At 43.1% G+C, this 8,554-nt stretch overlaps 1 long non-coding RNA gene across 1 annotated transcript; it reads right to left on the bottom strand.

Annotated features, from left to right (window-relative positions):
• Positions 1-1,538: 1,538 nt before the first annotated feature.
• Positions 1,539-8,179, bottom strand: LOC137172749 (uncharacterized). The gene is made up of 2 exons (XR_010925041.1): positions 5,120-8,179; positions 1,539-4,297 (listed from the first exon to the last, which is right to left on the bottom strand). It is a non-coding gene; the product is annotated as an uncharacterized lncRNA (long non-coding RNA).
• Between the last annotated feature and the right edge of the window lie 375 nt (positions 8,180-8,554).

Here is an 8,554-nt window from a genome sequence, read left to right as displayed (position 1 = left end):
TGGCCTTGCCTTGTTCATCAATATGGCTGTTACAAATTCTTTTTTTATTCAGCAGCTTTATTGGAACAAGTTCACAACACCTTGTGTTTACAGCTTGTGTGAACAATCACAAACACGGCAGCGAGACTAAAAGTTAATAATGAAGACAAAAAATTACAAATAAATACTTACAATCAATAAATATCTTGTAAAGTTTACGTTTTAACAGCTTTGTTGTTCGTATATTCAGACATTGAAGAAATATATTGTTTGATAAAGCAGTCAGCTCTGAAAAGTTAGGTTTTTTGCTTAAAAATGTTTAAAAATCTGTGAATATAAAGTTTGGTGGAAATAGTAAACAAATGAATCAAACAGAACTGAGAGCAGAGATTTGTGTCGTAGTCGGTGAATCCACCAAACACGAACCCCTCTTCTCATTTCTGTTTGTACATCCTCGATTCCTTTCCTCGCGAGGAAAGATGTGAGTCTGAGCAGGACACAGTATAAATACAGATGTCTGTATTTATACTGAGCAGGACACAGTATAAATACTGTGTCCTGTATAAATACTGTGTCCTGCTACAGTGTAAATACAGAATGCAGGTCTTTTTTGTTTGTTAAACAGGTAACAGCTGCAGAGAGGAAACAGCTGCTCTAGTGGTGATAACTGTGAACCTTTAATAGTATTAGCACAGTGCACATGTGTGCACAAACTCCATCAGAAGTTTCTACAGCTGTTAAAGCCGACTGACAGCTGATCCAGCTGTGATCAGCTGTCGCCGTCATCAGAAACGGACGTCGCTTCACGTGACGCTTCAGAGGAGAGGACGTCTCATGTCTCTTAAAACAAATTTCCTCGTTTCCTCTCTCCTCGCTTGGTTTCCTTGTGTCTCTCCTGCATCCACGGTGGGAGGGACTAAGACGCAAGGAAAAGACGCCAGTGAGGGAAACGTGGATGAATTTTAAGAGACTTGGGATGCAGCCACTGTGTTCCTCATGCTCAGCCAGGGCTGCTGCTAACCATTTGGAGGCCCTAAACATAATTGGTCATGGGGGCTCAGTTTTCTCCTCTTCTGTTTTTCAGCTTTTTTTCAGAGATTCATGTTGTCTCTTACTTGCCATTATGCCTCATTCATGGGCGGAGCTAGACTCTCAGCACAGCGGGGGCGAAGCATTCTCAAAGAGCCTTTCTAAAACACTCATTTTAAAATTCACAACTGTAAAATAGCTGATATATCTTATTCATAATCACAAATTGTTATTGAGCCATGCAAGCATATGTCTCAGGAAACATACAGTGAAGCTACTTTGAGACAAACTTTCTCTGAAGAACAAAAAAGAAAACAGGTTGCCAGCCGTGTTCAAATGTTTCAGCACTGAGGACAGTATGTGGTGCTCTACATACACCGACTGACCAACAGTTCAGCACCACCACCAATAGATAGCGACAAGCCAGGTGCTCTGTCTCCACACCATGTCTTTCTAACACGGGAATAACAAACATAAAATAGACACAGCAGTCTACAACTGATAGGTAAAAATTACCAAATAGACTGAGGTTGGTTGAAGTCAAGCGTCTCTTTAATTCAAACCAAACATATGTTGTAGACACGGAGAGTACGCAGAGTCTCCGTGGAGAATTCTGACAAGACAAAGGAAAGACACTAGTATATATTGACGGCCTTGATGCCCTGGGAGGCACCTCTAGTTGTTTACAGATTCCTTCTAACAGCCCCAGACAAAACTTTACAGAGTTCTCACTTTCACATGATGACCATGATGTCTATTATGTCTATTATAGTGTTCCCCTCAAGGCCCTGCTGTCAAATACATACATACATATGACCATATCTACTTAACTAATACATGAATTTTTCTATCATTTCCCCCCTGTTTATACTTTGTAAAACAAATGAATAAAATCAAAAACATAGAAAAATGTATAGTGAAAACTAAATGTGTAATTGATTAGGATATTCGTAATACAGGATACAATCAAATCAACATCAAATCATCATGAATGAACATAGTTTTTTTTTTCTTTTTTTTTCTTTTTTTTTTAAACGATTACATGGATAAATGATAAAAGATTACAGTCCTCGTAAAATCAATCAACATCAACTATGCCTAAGCCAGTAATTAATTACCAATGATTAATAGTGATTAATAATGATTAATAGTGATTAATAATTTTGACAATTTCGATTATACCATCATAATTGATAAAAATGATCAAAATACATCACAGCTGTAAGTTACAACGTTTCCATCAGAATCATCAGTCAATATCACTTCTCACGATTTTCAATATTAACGTCATAAAGAATCCTTCTTCTGTAACATTACATCACATATCCAAAAGTAGGAGTTGTTCTTGATATCTTGCTTCCTGGTGCATGACCACAGCTACAGACTTTTTTACCAGTGCCTTGATAATGGGAATGATGCAACAAACACTTACAAAGATCAGAATCAAAAATGGAGCGACTGGAGCCAATAATTTCAAACAAACAGCGTACCATGGACCGGTTACGAACCAGGACTTGTCAAATTTTGAGTCATGATCAACAGCATCACGCAATGAGGTCAGGTTAGCAATAGCCTGCTGAATGACTCCTCCCTCATCATCATTAGCAGGGATGTATGTGCAGCATGAGGCACCTACGAGAGCACACACACCTCCAGTGGCTGCAGTGAGTTGATCTAGCACAATGCGGTTCTGAAGGGCAACGGCCCTGAGGCCTCTCAACTCCTCCCGTTCAGCCTGCCACATAACCAGCGTAGTGTTTACGAACCCAGAGAACCTGTATTTCATAGTTTCCATCCGCAGCATTACTTTTCCCACTCCAAGAGACGGGAAGAGTGACAGCATGACTTTTTCACCAGTGGACCACAACTTATGGTCTTCTGGAACATTAGAGCCCCAGACAGGATCATGCGGCTGACTTACATCTCTCCTCATACGCTGCTCACCCGGAAGTTCACCAGGGTGGGGCATAGCTGAAACAATGAAGGAATGATCAGTCGGCTCCACAGCCGCACAGCGACCCACCCAGCCAGGAGGAAGTTGAGCATACATGTAGTACCCACAGAGAAACATTACATCAGTCTGTGGATATGTCCCAAGGACGTCTGGCACGGTGAAGTAAGGTGCACACGCACTGCCCATCACTACCTGAGAATAATTTAGGGATGCTTTGCCAATGTTCGAGGTACAAGGACTCGAAATAGTAGAGCAGAAAAGTTTTGGGATCTTTCCTACTTTGATGGAGGAGGACTCAGACAGAACTAATTTTTGAGCAAAACAATCAAATTTAATTTCGGGTCTCAAATGGACCGGCCCAAACAAGGGTTCACTCCCGACACTGAGAATCTTAAACCTAGAAAACTTTCGACCTGAGTAAGGCCGCAGAGGTGGTAACACATTTCCAGTTGTCCTAAAAACTGTTTGATTTAAAACCGTTGAGTCAACACTAGAAACCAAGATATCAGGAAACAAACTCTTTAAGTCTTTTACAGGTCTGGGGACAACATGGGGGTTGTTTGTAGCAATCGGCATATGGCTGCACACATAGCAATTGGAGCGGTTCTTGGATTCAGCAACATACTTGGCATAAGAATACCAAAAGTTAAGTGTGTACATGGTGGAGTGTGATTTCCTTGCTGAGATCATTTGCAACCAGACATCCTGAGCGTGGCTGATGACATCATCTTCCATAGACTGGGCCCCTCTGAGCAATGATAGATAAGGACGAATAGTAGGGAAGAACCATATGCAGATTGGTATCATCAAAACAGTCACACAGAACAAAACAATCATCACTTTTTTACACAGTAACCAATAATACCACCACTGTAGGAAGGATATGGTTGCTGGAGTCTCCTGTGCTGGTGATGGAGGTTGTCTGTTCCTCTGGGACGCCATGACTTCAATATTTCCCGAGTCCACCAGGTGGCAGCAGTAGCTCGAAAGCCTTTCAACTCCTAAATCCTCAGGGCCCACTTTGGAAAAACACCAAAATCTTCACCGGTTTGAGACGACACTGCACCTCTATTTGCACAGCGCCTCCTGTGTAGCCGGACTTACAGGTCACCTGAGGAGTGGCTGAGAAGGCAATACGAACCCACTACTCACTCACCGGTGGCACTCGTTTACAATGTGTCTTGTGCACCCACGTGGTCCGGCCCTCAACTCGAACTGCTGTTGGAGTGGTCAGTAGTACGGTATAAGGCCCCTCCCACCGTGGCTCAGTCCACTTTTTCCTCCGGAACACCTTGATCAGGACCAGGTCCCCTGGCTTGAGATCTGATTCCGGTTCTGGAATAACATCAAACAGATATGGTGGTAAAACATTTGCACGCAACTGTCTTTGACATAGAGTCTTTCTCATGTAGTCAGCTAGACAGTCCTCAGCTTCCTGAGCTGGTGTGTGTCGTAGTTCAGGAATTTGGTAACTTCTCCCAAATAAAACCTCAAAAGGTGACAAACCATCTTTGGTAGGTGTAATGTGCATTGCTGTTAAAACCAAAGGTAGACAGTAAACCCAATTTTTCCCAGTCTCTGCCATTGCTTTTCTCAATTTACTTTTAATAGTTTGATTTGTCCTTTCCACTAAGCCTGCTGACTGTGGATGATAAGCACAGTGGTATTTAACTTGTATCCCAAGACTTTGGGACATCTTAGAAATCACTGCATTCGCGAAATGTGTTCCATTATCACAATAAATTTTTTCTGGTATTCCAAAAGATGGTACGATATGCTTACACAAAGCCTTTGCAACTGCTATAGCATCTGGATTCCCAACAGGAAATATTTCAACCTATTTCGAAAACTTATCCACAATAACTAATGCATATTTCTTCCCTTCACATCTACTTAACTCGATAAAATCCATCTCAATGTACTGAAAAGGATACACAGGTTCTGGAAAAGAGCCTGATTTAACCTTATAATTTCCCTGTGGATTGTTCTTTGCGCAAATCAAACACTGTGAGCAATATTTTTTGAAATAATTCCCCAATCCATATGCCGTATATGTTTGTTCAATTAAGCTCACCATCCCCCCTGACGAGACATGAGTGACTCCATGGCTTGTCATAGCTGCATAGCGATAGAGAGACTTTGGTAAAATTGGTTTACCTGCAGGTCAGATGTAAAGACCATCTGCGTCTTGACTAACTCCCTTAGCCTTCCAAAACTGTTTTTCTTGTTTAGGAGAGCTATGTTGCATGTCCATTAAAAAGTCAGTGGTTACTTGAGCTTTGTCAATCTGTACAGAGAAAGAATGACTAACACTCCCGCGAGCTGCTTTCTTTGCTGCTTCATCTGCCTTCCTGTTCCCACGAGACACACTGTCTGTATTGTTTGTATGTGCCACACACTTGCAGACAGCGACCTTGGCAGGCAGGTGTATTTCATCAAGTAATTTCAACAGTAAATCCTTATGTGTTACTGGCCGACCTGTGGATGTTATCATTCCTCGGTTCCTCCACTGCTGTGCAAAGGTAAACAAAGTGGAAAAGGCATACTGACTGTCTGTCCAGATCGTGACCTTCTTATCTTTCCCTAACCTGCACGCAGCTGACAATGCAACTAATTCTGCTGCTTGGGCAGAGAAATTAGAAGGCAAAGCTCCAGACTCTAAGACTTCATGCAGTGTAACTACAGCATAACCAACTCTGTTAATCCCATCTACATGTTTGCTTGCAGAACCATCTACAAACATCACAATGTCTGCATCAGGTAAAGGCGTGTCAATCAAATCAGTGCGAGGTAGGGTTAATTCGTCGGTGATTGCCACACAATCATGAGGAATCCCTTCTACAGGGGTTGGAAGGAGCGTAGCTGGATTCAAAGCCGTACATCTCTCAATGGTCAAGTTTGGCTGGCCTAACAATGTGGCTATGCAAGATAAGTGTCTTGCTGGTGACATGTGTGAATGTTTGTGTTCCAGTAATAGCAAAGAGACAGCATGTGGCACTCTAAGAGTCAGTGGCCTAAACAAAACCAAAGCAGCTGAGGTCTGCACTGCCATAGCCGCTGCCACCACCGCCTGCAGGCATCCGGGCAGGGCTCTGCTTACTGGGTCAAGTCTGGAGGAGTAGAACGCAACAGGTCTTAATTTATCCCCATACTCCTGTAACAGGACAGATGTCATAAAACCATTTTTACAATCCACTGTTTGTATGAAATCCTTTTTCATGTTAGGTAAGGCAAGTACAGACGAAGAAGCTATCAACTGTTTTAACTTTGTGAAAGCCTGCTCGCCCTCCTCAGTCCACACCACCTTATCTGAAGCAGCCATTGCTTTACCATAAATCATATTCTGTAATGGTTGTGCAATTTCGGCATAATTAGCAATCCATAACCTGCAGAAATTGCAAGTACCAAGAAAAGACATCATCTCTCGCTTTGTTGTAGGCTGTGGTAACTGCAGAATAGTTGTTTTTCTCTGTTCATCCAACACACGGCCTTCAGGAGTTAGCGTGTAGCCTAAATATTTCACTTCCTGACTCCACAGCTGGAGTTTAGACTTAGAGACTTTAACACCAGCTGCAGCTAGGTATCTCAACAAGGCCAAAGTCATGTTTTTGCACTTTTGTTGAGAGCTAGAAGTCACAAGAATATCATCAACATAAGTCAAAATCTGAGACTCCTCTTCAGGAGGTTCAAAAAGGTCAATACATTTTTTAATTTCTTGTGAAAAGATAGTAGGGCTATCTTGAAACCCTTGAGGAAGTCTTGAATACGTCAATCGTCTGTGTTTAAACGTAAACGCAAACCAAAACTGTGACTCAGGGCTCAAAGGAATGGTAAAAAATGCGTTTGCCAAGTCAATCACTGAATACCAAACATTTGTGGGTTTTATGTTATTCAGAAGAGTGTAGGGATCTGGCACGTTTGGAGCTCGTGGAACTACAGCACGGTTCACAGCTTGTAAATCATTCACTAACCGCCACCCGGAAGTAGCTTTTTTCACAGGCAAAATTGGTGTGTTGCAGGGTGAGTCAGGACAATCAACTAAAACTCCTTGTTTTATCAAACTGTCTATCACTTCTGAAATACCTTCCTCAGCTTCCGGCTTCAAAGGATATTGTTTAACAAACGGTCTATAAGAGCTTTTAGGTTTAATGGTAACAGGTGTGGCAGTACGTAACAACCCAATATCACCACCTTTCCCTGTACTCCACAGTTCAGGAGGCAACTCTTCTAGCTCTTTTTCCTGCTCCTCTGTCAACAAACACACTTTGTCCTGTAATGATCACAAAGAGGGCTGCAAATGAGTGGTGGCTGCTCCCACCGTTACCCAATTCAGCGCCTTCCTGTACAGACCGTGTCTCTGGTGGAAAAACACTCCGTTCCCCCCTGACTCATGCTGCACCCAACCTTTTAAAGCCCTCTCCCCCAACTCCACTAACGCACCGACGTCCGTCCAGTGCGTCCTAGGGGCCTTAGCAAGACCAATATGGGGCAAGGAATGACCTCTGTACACTCTGTTCAATTGCTCATCCCCTTTCACTGCTACCCCCACATTTCCCAATTTATCCCAGTACAGTGAGGTCAAAGTTAGTCGGTAATTGGGACACCGGAAAAAAATCTCCTCATATGCAGGGTCTGGCCCTGCTTCGAAATTTGAGTGTGTAAACACGCACATGTCACCTTCCCCTTGAACTTCAATACCTGGCCTAGTTACACTAGTCGCTTCTCTGCGCAGTTCGGCAGTGATAGCTGCTGGGCCTTTTTTTACAGGGTCAATGCTATACCAAAACCGTGGCCTGTTCTTATCTTCAATCACGAAGATACAATCAGTCTGAGTTTTTCGGAAAACCACAACCCCTCTGTCAGTTGGCATGATTCCAAGTTGCAATGCTGCCATGCCATCTCGGCCTAGGAGATTGACTGGGCAATAATCAGAGGCCACCATTTTCAACATTACTGAAAAACCAGTCACAGGATCAGTTAGTTTTGTTTTTTCTGTCAATCTCTCCGACACCTGATGTCCTGAAGCTGACACTACTGATAGTTCTTGTTTTGTCAACCGAATACTGTCAGGCAACTCTTTTTTCTTCAACACAGTCATACAAGCTCCTGAATCACACAAAAAGGTACACTTTTCTCCCCTCACCAGCAGAGTCACAAAAGGTTTATCATCCCACTCAGCTAACCTTACTTCAACAGATTTCAAATTTAGCACTTCTTCTTGCGATATAAACTCTGATCCCTCCACTTCCTCAGAATCATAGTCAGAATCTTCAGTTTTTGTTTTCTGTTCTGTATGTGTGTGTGTGATTGCATGACCTGATTCTGCAGGGGAAGCTAGTCAGAAGTCCTGCTCCTCATCCTTCTCTCTGTCATCTCGTTCCCTTTTCCCCCTCCGACCGCCTCCACGGCCCCCGCGTCCTCTCCTGCCCCGTCCACCACCTCGACCTCCGCCCCGCCCGGTGTCCGCAGCTGGCATGAGACTTCTGCATTCTCTGGCGATGTGGCCTCTTTTCCCACAGCGATAGCAAATAATTTCCTTCCTGCGGGACTCAGAAGAGAAAAAGCAACCATCATCATTCTCACCGTCATTAT

The sequence above is a fragment of the Thunnus thynnus genome, chromosome 20 (genome assembly GCF_963924715.1).
Source record: "Thunnus thynnus chromosome 20, fThuThy2.1, whole genome shotgun sequence".
Classification (NCBI taxonomy): Eukaryota; Metazoa; Chordata; class Actinopteri; order Scombriformes; family Scombridae; genus Thunnus; species Thunnus thynnus.
The sequence above is the reverse complement of the archived record's forward strand: the minus strand, read 5'-3'. Positions and strand labels throughout refer to the sequence as shown.